This window comes from Pimephales promelas, assembly GCF_988280905.1.
Source record: "Pimephales promelas chromosome 3 unlocalized genomic scaffold, fPimPro1.hap1.1 SUPER_3_unloc_1, whole genome shotgun sequence".
In the NCBI taxonomy this organism is placed as follows: Eukaryota; Metazoa; Chordata; class Actinopteri; order Cypriniformes; family Leuciscidae; genus Pimephales; species Pimephales promelas.
Genome location: NW_028297295.1, coordinates 206,443 through 216,065, shown reverse-complemented (window position 1 = coordinate 216,065; position 9,623 = coordinate 206,443). Strand labels below are relative to the sequence as shown.

General features: G+C 46.0%; 42 non-coding genes across 42 annotated transcripts; all 42 read left to right on the top strand.

Annotated features, from left to right (window-relative positions):
- The first annotated feature begins 4 nt into the window (after positions 1–4).
- Positions 5–123, top strand: LOC148962943 (5S ribosomal RNA). Its single transcript, XR_016151184.1, has one exon. It is a non-coding gene; the product is annotated as a 5S ribosomal RNA (ribosomal RNA).
- A 173-nt stretch (positions 124–296) lies between these two features.
- Positions 297–415, top strand: LOC148962942 (5S ribosomal RNA). The gene has a single exon (XR_016151183.1). It is a non-coding gene; the product is annotated as a 5S ribosomal RNA (ribosomal RNA).
- Positions 416–507: 92 nt separating this feature from the next.
- Positions 508–626, top strand: LOC148962941 (5S ribosomal RNA). Its single transcript, XR_016151181.1, has one exon. It is a non-coding gene; the product is annotated as a 5S ribosomal RNA (ribosomal RNA).
- Positions 627–718: 92 nt separating this feature from the next.
- Positions 719–837, top strand: LOC148962940 (5S ribosomal RNA). The gene has a single exon (XR_016151180.1). It is a non-coding gene; the product is annotated as a 5S ribosomal RNA (ribosomal RNA).
- Positions 838–929: 92 nt separating this feature from the next.
- Positions 930–1,048, top strand: LOC148962939 (5S ribosomal RNA). The gene has a single exon (XR_016151179.1). It is a non-coding gene; the product is annotated as a 5S ribosomal RNA (ribosomal RNA).
- A 92-nt stretch (positions 1,049–1,140) lies between these two features.
- LOC148962938 (5S ribosomal RNA) lies at positions 1,141–1,259 on the top strand. Its single transcript, XR_016151178.1, has one exon. It is a non-coding gene; the product is annotated as a 5S ribosomal RNA (ribosomal RNA).
- A 168-nt stretch (positions 1,260–1,427) lies between these two features.
- LOC148962937 (5S ribosomal RNA) lies at positions 1,428–1,546 on the top strand. The gene has a single exon (XR_016151177.1). It is a non-coding gene; the product is annotated as a 5S ribosomal RNA (ribosomal RNA).
- A 92-nt stretch (positions 1,547–1,638) lies between these two features.
- LOC148962936 (5S ribosomal RNA) lies at positions 1,639–1,757 on the top strand. The gene has a single exon (XR_016151175.1). It is a non-coding gene; the product is annotated as a 5S ribosomal RNA (ribosomal RNA).
- A 92-nt stretch (positions 1,758–1,849) lies between these two features.
- Positions 1,850–1,968, top strand: LOC148962935 (5S ribosomal RNA). Its single transcript, XR_016151174.1, has one exon. It is a non-coding gene; the product is annotated as a 5S ribosomal RNA (ribosomal RNA).
- A 170-nt stretch (positions 1,969–2,138) lies between these two features.
- Positions 2,139–2,257, top strand: LOC148962934 (5S ribosomal RNA). The gene has a single exon (XR_016151173.1). It is a non-coding gene; the product is annotated as a 5S ribosomal RNA (ribosomal RNA).
- Positions 2,258–2,349: 92 nt separating this feature from the next.
- LOC148962933 (5S ribosomal RNA) lies at positions 2,350–2,468 on the top strand. The gene has a single exon (XR_016153362.1). It is a non-coding gene; the product is annotated as a 5S ribosomal RNA (ribosomal RNA).
- A 92-nt stretch (positions 2,469–2,560) lies between these two features.
- LOC148962932 (5S ribosomal RNA) lies at positions 2,561–2,679 on the top strand. The gene has a single exon (XR_016153395.1). It is a non-coding gene; the product is annotated as a 5S ribosomal RNA (ribosomal RNA).
- Positions 2,680–2,771: 92 nt separating this feature from the next.
- On the top strand, positions 2,772–2,890 carry LOC148962931 (5S ribosomal RNA). The gene has a single exon (XR_016153422.1). It is a non-coding gene; the product is annotated as a 5S ribosomal RNA (ribosomal RNA).
- Positions 2,891–2,982: 92 nt separating this feature from the next.
- Positions 2,983–3,101, top strand: LOC148962930 (5S ribosomal RNA). The gene has a single exon (XR_016153153.1). It is a non-coding gene; the product is annotated as a 5S ribosomal RNA (ribosomal RNA).
- A 92-nt stretch (positions 3,102–3,193) lies between these two features.
- Positions 3,194–3,312, top strand: LOC148962929 (5S ribosomal RNA). Its single transcript, XR_016151172.1, has one exon. It is a non-coding gene; the product is annotated as a 5S ribosomal RNA (ribosomal RNA).
- Positions 3,313–3,479: 167 nt separating this feature from the next.
- LOC148962928 (5S ribosomal RNA) lies at positions 3,480–3,598 on the top strand. The gene has a single exon (XR_016151171.1). It is a non-coding gene; the product is annotated as a 5S ribosomal RNA (ribosomal RNA).
- Positions 3,599–3,690: 92 nt separating this feature from the next.
- Positions 3,691–3,809, top strand: LOC148962927 (5S ribosomal RNA). The gene has a single exon (XR_016153404.1). It is a non-coding gene; the product is annotated as a 5S ribosomal RNA (ribosomal RNA).
- Positions 3,810–3,901: 92 nt separating this feature from the next.
- On the top strand, positions 3,902–4,020 carry LOC148962926 (5S ribosomal RNA). The gene has a single exon (XR_016151170.1). It is a non-coding gene; the product is annotated as a 5S ribosomal RNA (ribosomal RNA).
- A 92-nt stretch (positions 4,021–4,112) lies between these two features.
- Positions 4,113–4,231, top strand: LOC148962925 (5S ribosomal RNA). The gene has a single exon (XR_016153392.1). It is a non-coding gene; the product is annotated as a 5S ribosomal RNA (ribosomal RNA).
- A 167-nt stretch (positions 4,232–4,398) lies between these two features.
- Positions 4,399–4,517, top strand: LOC148962924 (5S ribosomal RNA). Its single transcript, XR_016153195.1, has one exon. It is a non-coding gene; the product is annotated as a 5S ribosomal RNA (ribosomal RNA).
- A 92-nt stretch (positions 4,518–4,609) lies between these two features.
- LOC148962923 (5S ribosomal RNA) lies at positions 4,610–4,728 on the top strand. Its single transcript, XR_016153205.1, has one exon. It is a non-coding gene; the product is annotated as a 5S ribosomal RNA (ribosomal RNA).
- A 92-nt stretch (positions 4,729–4,820) lies between these two features.
- LOC148962922 (5S ribosomal RNA) lies at positions 4,821–4,939 on the top strand. The gene has a single exon (XR_016151169.1). It is a non-coding gene; the product is annotated as a 5S ribosomal RNA (ribosomal RNA).
- Positions 4,940–5,031: 92 nt separating this feature from the next.
- LOC148962921 (5S ribosomal RNA) lies at positions 5,032–5,150 on the top strand. Its single transcript, XR_016151168.1, has one exon. It is a non-coding gene; the product is annotated as a 5S ribosomal RNA (ribosomal RNA).
- Positions 5,151–5,242: 92 nt separating this feature from the next.
- Positions 5,243–5,361, top strand: LOC148962920 (5S ribosomal RNA). Its single transcript, XR_016151167.1, has one exon. It is a non-coding gene; the product is annotated as a 5S ribosomal RNA (ribosomal RNA).
- Positions 5,362–5,533: 172 nt separating this feature from the next.
- On the top strand, positions 5,534–5,652 carry LOC148962919 (5S ribosomal RNA). The gene has a single exon (XR_016151166.1). It is a non-coding gene; the product is annotated as a 5S ribosomal RNA (ribosomal RNA).
- A 92-nt stretch (positions 5,653–5,744) lies between these two features.
- On the top strand, positions 5,745–5,863 carry LOC148962918 (5S ribosomal RNA). Its single transcript, XR_016151164.1, has one exon. It is a non-coding gene; the product is annotated as a 5S ribosomal RNA (ribosomal RNA).
- A 92-nt stretch (positions 5,864–5,955) lies between these two features.
- On the top strand, positions 5,956–6,074 carry LOC148962917 (5S ribosomal RNA). Its single transcript, XR_016151163.1, has one exon. It is a non-coding gene; the product is annotated as a 5S ribosomal RNA (ribosomal RNA).
- Positions 6,075–6,166: 92 nt separating this feature from the next.
- On the top strand, positions 6,167–6,285 carry LOC148962916 (5S ribosomal RNA). Its single transcript, XR_016151162.1, has one exon. It is a non-coding gene; the product is annotated as a 5S ribosomal RNA (ribosomal RNA).
- Positions 6,286–6,377: 92 nt separating this feature from the next.
- Positions 6,378–6,496, top strand: LOC148962915 (5S ribosomal RNA). Its single transcript, XR_016151161.1, has one exon. It is a non-coding gene; the product is annotated as a 5S ribosomal RNA (ribosomal RNA).
- A 168-nt stretch (positions 6,497–6,664) lies between these two features.
- LOC148962914 (5S ribosomal RNA) lies at positions 6,665–6,783 on the top strand. The gene has a single exon (XR_016151160.1). It is a non-coding gene; the product is annotated as a 5S ribosomal RNA (ribosomal RNA).
- Positions 6,784–6,875: 92 nt separating this feature from the next.
- Positions 6,876–6,994, top strand: LOC148962913 (5S ribosomal RNA). The gene has a single exon (XR_016151159.1). It is a non-coding gene; the product is annotated as a 5S ribosomal RNA (ribosomal RNA).
- A 92-nt stretch (positions 6,995–7,086) lies between these two features.
- On the top strand, positions 7,087–7,205 carry LOC148962912 (5S ribosomal RNA). The gene has a single exon (XR_016151158.1). It is a non-coding gene; the product is annotated as a 5S ribosomal RNA (ribosomal RNA).
- Positions 7,206–7,297: 92 nt separating this feature from the next.
- Positions 7,298–7,416, top strand: LOC148962911 (5S ribosomal RNA). The gene has a single exon (XR_016151157.1). It is a non-coding gene; the product is annotated as a 5S ribosomal RNA (ribosomal RNA).
- A 92-nt stretch (positions 7,417–7,508) lies between these two features.
- On the top strand, positions 7,509–7,627 carry LOC148962910 (5S ribosomal RNA). The gene has a single exon (XR_016151156.1). It is a non-coding gene; the product is annotated as a 5S ribosomal RNA (ribosomal RNA).
- A 171-nt stretch (positions 7,628–7,798) lies between these two features.
- LOC148962909 (5S ribosomal RNA) lies at positions 7,799–7,917 on the top strand. The gene has a single exon (XR_016151155.1). It is a non-coding gene; the product is annotated as a 5S ribosomal RNA (ribosomal RNA).
- A 92-nt stretch (positions 7,918–8,009) lies between these two features.
- Positions 8,010–8,128, top strand: LOC148962908 (5S ribosomal RNA). Its single transcript, XR_016151153.1, has one exon. It is a non-coding gene; the product is annotated as a 5S ribosomal RNA (ribosomal RNA).
- A 92-nt stretch (positions 8,129–8,220) lies between these two features.
- On the top strand, positions 8,221–8,339 carry LOC148962907 (5S ribosomal RNA). Its single transcript, XR_016151152.1, has one exon. It is a non-coding gene; the product is annotated as a 5S ribosomal RNA (ribosomal RNA).
- A 92-nt stretch (positions 8,340–8,431) lies between these two features.
- Positions 8,432–8,550, top strand: LOC148962906 (5S ribosomal RNA). The gene has a single exon (XR_016151151.1). It is a non-coding gene; the product is annotated as a 5S ribosomal RNA (ribosomal RNA).
- Positions 8,551–8,642: 92 nt separating this feature from the next.
- Positions 8,643–8,761, top strand: LOC148962905 (5S ribosomal RNA). The gene has a single exon (XR_016151150.1). It is a non-coding gene; the product is annotated as a 5S ribosomal RNA (ribosomal RNA).
- Positions 8,762–8,928: 167 nt separating this feature from the next.
- LOC148962904 (5S ribosomal RNA) lies at positions 8,929–9,047 on the top strand. The gene has a single exon (XR_016151149.1). It is a non-coding gene; the product is annotated as a 5S ribosomal RNA (ribosomal RNA).
- A 92-nt stretch (positions 9,048–9,139) lies between these two features.
- On the top strand, positions 9,140–9,258 carry LOC148962903 (5S ribosomal RNA). The gene has a single exon (XR_016151148.1). It is a non-coding gene; the product is annotated as a 5S ribosomal RNA (ribosomal RNA).
- Positions 9,259–9,350: 92 nt separating this feature from the next.
- LOC148962902 (5S ribosomal RNA) lies at positions 9,351–9,469 on the top strand. Its single transcript, XR_016151147.1, has one exon. It is a non-coding gene; the product is annotated as a 5S ribosomal RNA (ribosomal RNA).
- The last annotated feature ends 154 nt before the right edge of the window (positions 9,470–9,623 follow it).

The following is a 9,623-nucleotide window of genomic DNA, read 5'->3' as shown; positions in this document are numbered from 1 at the left end:
TTTTGCTTACGGCCATACCACCTTGAGAACGCCCGAACTCGTCTGATCTCGGAAGCTAAGCAGGGTCGGGCCTGGTTAGTACTTGGATGGGAGACCGCCTGGGAATACCAGGTGCTGTAAGCTTTATTGTTTAAAAAAAAAAAAAAAAAAAAAAAGAGTCAATGAAATTGTTCAAAAATCCTAAATTGTCTTTTTTCCCCCTCAAAATGCCTGAAATCGTCTCTGAGTTTCTTCAGAAAGCCTGAAAGAGTCTCTTTTTTTTTTCTTCAAATAGCCCAATTTTGGCAGCAGATTTCGCTTACGGCCATACCACCTTGAGAACGCCCGAACTCGTCTGATCTCGGAAGCTAAGCAGGGTCGGGCCTGGTTAGTACTTGGATGGGAGACCGCCTGGGAATACCAGGTGCTGTAAGCTTTATTGTTGGATGGGAGACCTGGTAAGCTTTATATGGTTTACTACCCTAATGTTCTAACCATTCAAATAGCCCAATTTTGGCAGCAGATTTTGCTTACGGCCATACCACCTTGAGAACGCCCGAACTCGTCTGATCTCGGAAGCTAAGCAGGGTCGGGCCTGGTTAGTACTTGGATGGGAGACCGCCTGGGAATACCAGGTGCTGTAAGCTTTATTGTTGGATGGGAGACCTAGTAAGCTTTATATGGTTTACTACCCTAATGTTCTAACCATTCAAATAGCCCAATTTTGGCAGCAGATTTTGCTTACGGCCATACCACCTTGAGAACGCCCGAACTCGTCTGATCTCGGAAGCTAAGCAGGGTCGGGCCTGGTTAGTACTTGGATGGGAGACCGCCTGGGAATACCAGGTGCTGTAAGCTTTATTGTTGGATGGGAGACCTAGTAAGCTTTATATGGTTTACTACCCTAATGTTCTAACCATTCAAATAGCCCAATTTTGGCAGCAGATTTTGCTTACGGCCATACCACCTTGAGAACGCCCGAACTCGTCTGATCTCGGAAGCTAAGCAGGGTCGGGCCTGGTTAGTACTTGGATGGGAGACCGCCTGGGAATACCAGGTGCTGTAAGCTTTATTGTTGGATGGGAGACCTAGTAAGCTTTATATGGTTTACTACCCTAATGTTCTAACCATTCAAATAGCCCAATTTTGGCAGCAGATTTTGCTTACGGCCATACCACCTTGAGAACGCCCGAACTCGTCTGATCTCGGAAGCTAAGCAGGGTCGGGCCTGGTTAGTACTTGGATGGGAGACCGCCTGGGAATACCAGGTGCTGTAAGCTTTATTGTTTAAAAAAAAAAAAAAAAAAGAGTCAATGAAATGGTTCAAAAATCCTAAATTGTCTTTTTTCCCCCTCAAAATGCCTGAAATCGTCTCTGAGTTTCTTCAGAAAGCCTGAAAGAGTCTCTTTTTTTTTTCTTCAAGTAGCCCAATTTTGGCAGCAGATTTCGCTTACGGCCATACCACCTTGAGAACGCCCGAACTCGTCTGATCTCGGAAGCTAAGCAGGGTCGGGCCTGGTTAGTACTTGGATGGGAGACCGCCTGGGAATACCAGGTGCTGTAAGCTTTATTGTTGGATGGGAGACCTAGTAAGCTTTATATGGTTTACTACCCTAATGTTCTAACCATTCAAATAGCCCAATTTTGGCAGCAGATTTGGCTTACGGCCATACCACCTTGAGAACGCCCGAACTCGTCTGATCTCGGAAGCTAAGCAGGGTCGGGCCTGGTTAGTACTTGGATGGGAGACCGCCTGGGAATACCAGGTGCTGTAAGCTTTATTGTTGGATGGGAGACCTAGTAAGCTTTATATGGTTTACTACCCTAATGTTCTAACCATTCAAAAAGCCCAATTTTGGCAGCAGATTTTGCTTACGGCCATACCACCTTGAGAACGCCCGAACTCGTCTGATCTCGGAAGCTAAGCAGGGTCGGGCCTGGTTAGTACTTGGATGGGAGACCGCCTGGGAATACCAGGTGCTGTAAGCTTTATTGTTTAAAAAAAAAAAAAAAAAAAAAAGAGTCAATGAAATTGTTCAAAAATCCTAAATTGTCTTTTTCCCCCTCAAAATGCCTGAAATCGTCTCTGAGTTTCTTCAGAAAGCCTGAAAGAGTCTCTTTTTTTTTCTTCAAATAGCCCAATTTTGGCAGCAGATTTCGCTTACGGCCATACCACCTTGAGAACGCCCGAACTCGTCTGATCTCGGAAGCTAAGCAGGGTCGGGCCTGGTTAGTACTTGGATGGGAGACCGCCTGGGAATACCAGGTGCTGTAAGCTTTATTGTTGGATGGGAGACCTAGTAAGCTTTATATGGTTTACTACCCTAATGTTCTAACCATTCAAATAGCCCAATTTTGGCAGCAGATTTTGCTTACGGCCATACCACCTTGAGAACGCCCGAACTTGTCTGATCTCGGAAGCTAAGCAGGGTCGGGCCTGGTTAGTACTTGGATGGGAGACCGCCTGGGAATACCAGGTGCTGTAAGCTTTATTGTTGGATGGGAGACCTAGTAAGCTTTATATGGTTTACTACCCTAATGTTCTAACCATTCAAATAGCCCAATTTTGGCAGCAGATTTTGCTTACGGCCATACCACCTTGAGAACGCCCGAACTAGTCTGATCTCGGAAGCTAAGCAGGGTCGGGCCTGGTTAGTACTTGGATGGGAGACCGCCTGGGAATACCAGGTGCTGTAAGCTTTATTGTTGGATGGGAGACCTAGTAAGCTTTACATGGTTTACTACCCTAATGTTCTAACCATTCAAATAGCCCAATTTTGGCAGCAGATTTTGCTTACGGCCATACCACCTTGAGAACGCCCGAACTCGTCTGATCTCGGAAGCTAAGCAGGGTCGGGCCTTGTTAGTACTTGGATGGGAGACCGCCTGGGAATACCAGGTGCTGTAAGCTTTATTGTTGGATGGGAGACCTAGTAAGCTTTATATGGTTTACTACCCTAATGTTCTAACCATTCAAATAGCCCAATTTTGGCAGCAGATTTTGCTTACGGCCATACCACCTTGAGAACGCCCGAACTCGTCTGATCTCGGAAGCTAAGCAGGGTCGGGCCTGGTTAGTACTTGGATGGGAGACCGCCTGGGAACACCAGGTGCTGTAAGCTTTATTGTTGGATGGGAGACCTAGTAAGCTTTATATGGTTTACTACCCTAATGTTCTAACCATTCAAATAGCCCAATTTTGGCAGCAGATTTTGCTTACGGCCATACCACCTTGAGAACGCCCGAACTCGTCTGATCTCGGAAGCTAAGCAGGGTCGGGCCTGGTTAGTACTTGGATGGGAGACCGCCTGGGAATACCAGGTGCTGTAAGCTTTATTGTTTAAAAAAAAAAAAAAAAAAGAGTCAATGAAATGGTTCAAAAATCCTAAATTGTCTTTTTTCCCCCTCAAAATGCCTGAAATCGTCTCTGAGTTTCTTCAGAAAGCCTGAAAGAGTCTCTTTTTTTTTCTTCAAATAGCCCAATTTTGGCAGCAGATTTCGCTTACGGCCATACCACCTTGAGAACGCCCGAACTCGTCTGATCTCGGAAGCTAAGCAGGGTCGGGCCTGGTTAGTACTTGGATGGGAGACCGCCTGGGAATACCAGGTGCTGTAAGCTTTATTGTTGGATGGGAGACCTAGTAAGCTTTATATGGTTTACTACCCTAATGTTCTAACCATTCAAATAGCCCAATTTTGGCAGCAGATTTTGCTTACGGCCATACCACCTTGAGAACGCCCGAACTCGTCTGATCTCGGAAGCTAAGCAGGGTCGGGCCTGGTTAGTACTTGGATGGGAGACCGCCTGGGAATACCAGGTCCTGTAAGCTTTATTGTTGGATGGGAGACCTAGTAAGCTTTATATGGTTTACTACCCTAATGTTCTAACCATTCAAATAGCCCAATTTTGGCAGCAGATTTTGCTTACGGCCATACCACCTTGAGAACGCCCGAACTCGTCTGATCTCGGAAGCTAAGCAGGGTCGGGCCTGGTTAGTACTTGGATGGGAGACCGCCTGGGAATACCAGGTGCTGTAAGCTTTATTGTTGGATGGGAGACCTAGTAAGCTTTATATGGTTTACTACCCTAATGTTCTAACCATTCAAATAGCCCAATTTTGGCAGCAGATTTTGCTTACGGCCATACCACCTTGAGAACGCCCGAACTCGTCTGATCTCGGAAGCTAAGCAGGGTCGGGCCTGGTTAGTACTTGGATGGGAGACCGCCTGGGAATACCAGGTTCTGTAAGCTTTATTGTTTAAAAAAAAAAAAAAAAAGAGTCAATGAAATGGTTCAAAAATCCTAAATTGTCTTTTTTCCCCCTCAAAATGCCTGAAATCGTCTCTGAGTTTCTTCAGAAAGCCTGAAAGAGTCTCTTTTTTTTTTCTTCAAATAGCCCAATTTTGGCAGCAGATTTCGCTTACGGCCATACCACCTTGAGAACGCCCGAACTCGTCTGATCTCGGAAGCTAAGCAGGGTCGGGCCTGGTTAGTACTTGAATGGGAGACCGCCTGGGAATACCAGGTGCTGTAAGCTTTATTGTTGGATGGGAGACCTAGTAAGCTTTATATGGTTTACTACCCTAATGTTCTAACCATTCAAATAGCCCAATTTTGGCAGCAGATTTTGCTTACGGCCATACCACCTTGAGAACGCCCGAACTCGTCTGATCTCGGAAGGTAAGCAGGGTCGGGCCTGGTTAGTACTTGGATGGGAGACCGCCTGGGAATACCAGGTGCTGTAAGCTTTATTGTTGGATGGGAGACCTAGTAAGCTTTATATGGTTTACTACCCTAATGTTCTAACCATTCAAAAAGCCCAATTTTGGCAGCAGATTTTGCTTACGGCCATACCACCTTGAGAACGCCCGAACTCGTCTGATCTCGGAAGCTAAGCAGGGTCGGGCCTGGTTAGTACTTGGATGGGAGACCGCCTGGGAATACCAGGTGCTGTAAGCTTTATTGTTGGATGGGAGACCTAGTAAGCTTTATATGGTTTACTACCCTAATGTTCTAACCATTCAAATAGCCCAATTTTGGCAGCAGATTTTGCTTACGGCCATACCACCTTGAGAACGCCCGAACTCGTCTGATCTCGGAAGCTAAGCAGGGTCGGGCCTGGTTAGTACTTGGATGGGAGACCGCCTGGGAATACCAGGTGCTGTAAGCTTTATTGTTGGATGGGAGACCTAGTAAGCTTTATATGGTTTACTACCCTAATGTTCTAACCATTCAAAAAGCCCAATTTTGGCAGCAGATTTTGCTTACGGCCATACCACCTTGAGAACGCCCGAACTCGTCTGATCTCGGAAGCTAAGCAGGGTCGGGCCTGGTTAGTACTTGGATGGGAGACCGCCTGGGAATACCAGGTGCTGTAAGCTTTATTGTTTAAAAAAAAAAAAAAAAAAAAAAGAGTCAATGAAATTGTTCAAAAATCCTAAATTGTCTTTTTTCCCCCTCAAAATGCCTGAAATCGTCTCTGAGTTTCTTCAGAAAGCCTGAAAGAGTCTCTTTTTTTTTTCTTCAAATAGCCCAATTTTGGCAGCAGATTTCGCTTACGGCCATACCACCTTGAGAACGCCCGAACTCGTCTGATCTCGGAAGCTAAGCAGGGTCGGGCCTGGTTAGTACTTGGATGGGAGACCGCCTGGGAATACCAGGTGCTGTAAGCTTTATTGTTGGATGGGAGACCTGGTAAGCTTTATATGGTTTACTACCCTAATGTTCTAACCATTCAAATAGCCCAATTTTGGCAGCAGATTTTGCTTACGGCCATACCACCTTGAGAACGCCCGAACTCGTCTGATCTCGGAAGCTAAGCAGGGTCGGGCCTGGTTAGTACTTGGATGGGAGACCGCCTGGGAATACCAGGTGCTGTAAGCTTTATTGTTGGATGGGAGACCTAGTAAGCTTTATATGGTTTACTACCCTAATGTTCTAACCATTCAAATAGCCCAATTTTGGCAGCAGATTTTGCTTACGGCCATACCACCTTGAGAACGCCCGAACTCGTCTGATCTCGGAAGCTAAGCAGGGTCGGGCCTGGTTAGTACTTGGATGGGAGACCGCCTGGGAATACCAGGTGCTGTAAGCTTTATTGTTGGATGGGAGACCTAGTAAGCTTTATATGGTTTACTACCCTAATGTTCTAACCATTCAAATAGCCCAATTTTGGCAGCAGATTTCGCTTACGGCCATACCACCTTGAGAACGCCCGAACTCGTCTGATCTCGGAAGCTAAGCAGGGTCGGGCCTGGTTAGTACTTGGATGGGAGACCGCCTGGGAATACCAGGTGCTGTAAGCTTTATTGTTGGATGGGAGACCTAGTAAGCTTTATATGGTTTACTACCCTAATGTTCTAACCATTCAAATAGCCCAATTTTGGCAGCAGATTTTGCTTACGGCCATACCACCTTGAGAACGCCCGAACTCGTCTGATCTCGGAAGCTAAGCAGGGTCGGGCCTGGTTAGTACTTGGATGGGAGACCGCCTGGGAATACCAGGTGCTGTAAGCTTTATTGTTTAAAAAAAAAAAAAAAAAAGAGTCAATGAAATGGTTCAAAAATCCTAAATTGTCTTTTTTCCCCCTCAAAATGCCTGAAATCGTCTCTGAGTTTCTTCAGAAAGCCTGAAAGAGTCTCTTTTTTTTTTCTTCAAATAGCCCAATTTTGGCAGCAGATTTCGCTTACGGCCATACCACCTTGAGAACGCCCGAACTCGTCTGATCTCGGAAGCTAAGCAGGGTCGGGCCTGGTTAGTACTTGGATGGGAGACCGCCTGGGAATACCAGGTGCTGTAAGCTTTATTGTTGGATGGGAGACCTAGTAAGCTTTATATGGTTTACTACCCTAATGTTCTAACCATTCAAATAGCCCAATTTTGGCAGCAGATTTGGCTTACGGCCATACCACCTTGAGAACGCCCGAACTCGTCTGATCTCGGAAGCTAAGCAGGGTCGGGCCTGGTTAGTACTTGGATGGGAGACCGCCTGGGAATACCAGGTGCTGTAAGCTTTATTGTTGGATGGGAGACCTAGTAAGCTTTATATGGTTTACTACCCTAATGTTCTAACCATTCAAAAAGCCCAATTTTGGCAGCAGATTTTGCTTACGGCCATACCACCTTGAGAACGCCCGAACTCGTCTGATCTCGGAAGCTAAGCAGGGTCGGGCCTGGTTAGTACTTGGATGGGAGACCGCCTGGGAATACCAGGTGCTGTAAGCTTTATTGTTGGATGGGAGACCTAGTAAGCTTTATATGGTTTACTACCCTAATGTTCTAACCATTCAAAAAGCCCAATTTTGGCAGCAGATTTTGCTTACGGCCATACCACCTTGAGAACGCCCGAACTCGTCTGATCTCGGAAGCTAAGCAGGGTCGGGCCTGGTTAGTACTTGGATGGGAGACCGCCTGGGAATACCAGGTGCTGTAAGCTTTATTGTTGGATGGGAGACCTAGTAAGCTTTATATGGTTTACTACCCTAATGTTCTAACCATTCAAAAAGCCCAATTTTGGCAGCAGATTTTGCTTACGGCCATACCACCTTGAGAACGCCCGAACTCGTCTGATCTCGGAAGCTAAGCAGGGTCGGGCCTGGTTAGTACTTGGATGGGAGACCGCCTGGGAATACCAGGTGCTGTAAGCTTTATTGTTTAAAAAAAAAAAAAAAAAAAAAAGAGTCAATGAAATTGTTCAAAAATCCTAAATTGTCTTTTTTCCCCCTCAAAATGCCTGAAATCGTCTCTGAGTTTCTTCAGAAAGCCTGAAAGAGTCTCTTTTTTTTTCTTCAAATAGCCCAATTTTGGCAGCAGATTTCGCTTACGGCCATACCACCTTGAGAACGCCCGAACTCGTCTGATCTCGGAAGCTAAGCAGGGTCGGGCCTGGTTAGTACTTGGATGGGAGACCGCCTGGGAATACCAGGTGCTGTAAGCTTTATTGTTGGATGGGAGACCTGGTAAGCTTTATATGGTTTACTACCCTAATGTTCTAACCATTCAAATAGCCCAATTTTGGCAGCAGATTTTGCTTACGGCCATACCACCTTGAGAACGCCCGAACTCGTCTGATCTCGGAAGCTAAGCAGGGTCGGGCCTGGTTAGTACTTGGATGGGAGACCGCCTGGGAATACCAGGTGCTGTAAGCTTTATTGTTGGATGGGAGACCTAGTAAGCTTTATATGGTTTACTACCCTAATGTTCTAACCATTCAAATAGCCCAATTTTGGCAGCAGATTTTGCTTACGGCCATACCACCTTGAGAACGCCCGAACTCGTCTGATCTCGGAAGCTAAGCAGGGTCGGGCCTGGTTAGTACTTGGATGGGAGACCGCCTGGGAATACCAGGTGCTGTAAGCTTTATTGTTGGATGGGAGACCTAGTAAGCTTTATATGGTTTACTACCCTAATGTTCTAACCATTCAAATAGCCCAATTTTGGCAGCAGATTTTGCTTACGGCCATACCACCTTGAGAACGCCCGAACTCGTCTGATCTCGGAAGCTAAGCAGGGTCGGGCCTGGTTAGTACTTGGATGGGAGACCGCCTGGGAATACCAGGTGCTGTAAGCTTTATTGTTGGATGGGAGACCTAGTAAGCTTTATATGGTTTACTACCCTAATGTTCTAACCATTCAAATAGCCCAATTTTGGCAGCAGATTTTGCTTACGGCCATACCACCTTGAGAACGCCCGAACTCGTCTGATCTCGGAAGCTAAGCAGGGTCGGGCCTGGTTAGTACTTGGATGGGAGACCGCCTGGGAATACCAGGTGCTGTAAGCTTTATTGTTTAAAAAAAAAAAAAAAAAGAGTCAATGAAATGGTTCAAAAATCCTAAATTGTCTTTTTTCCCCCTCAAAATGCCTGAAATCGTCTCTGAGTTTCTTCAGAAAGCCTGAAAGAGTCTCTTTTTTTTTTCTTCAAGTAGCCCAATTTTGGCAGCAGATTTCGCTTACGGCCATACCACCTTGAGAACGCCCGAACTCGTCTGATCTCGGAAGCTAAGCAGGGTCGGGCCTGGTTAGTACTTGGATGGGAGACCGCCTGGGAATACCAGGTGCTGTAAGCTTTATTGTTGGATGGGAGACCTAGTAAGCTTTATATGGTTTACTACCCTAATGTTCTAACCATTCAAATAGCCCAATTTTGGCAGCAGATTTGGCTTACGGCCATACCACCTTGAGAACGCCCGAACTCGTCTGATCTCGGAAGCTAAGCAGGGTCGGGCCTGGTTAGTACTTGGATGGGAGACCGCCTGGGAATACCAGGTGCTGTAAGCTTTATTGTTGGATGGGAGACCTAGTAAGCTTTATATGGTTTACTACCCTAATGTTCTAACCATTCAAAAAGCCCAATTTTGGCAGCAGATTTTGCTTACGGCCATACCACCTTGAGAACGCCCGAACTCGTCTGATCTCGGAAGCTAAGCAGGGTCGGGCCTGGTTAGTACTTGGATGGGAGACCGCCTGGGAATACCAGGTGCTGTAAGCTTTATTGTTTAAAAAAAAAAAAAAAAAAAAAGAGTCAATGAAATTGTTCAAAAATCCTAAATTGTCTTTTTCCCCCTCAAAATGCCTGAAATCGTCTCTGAGTTTCTTCAGAAAGCCTGAAAGAGTCTCTTTTTTTTTCTTCAAATAGCCCAATT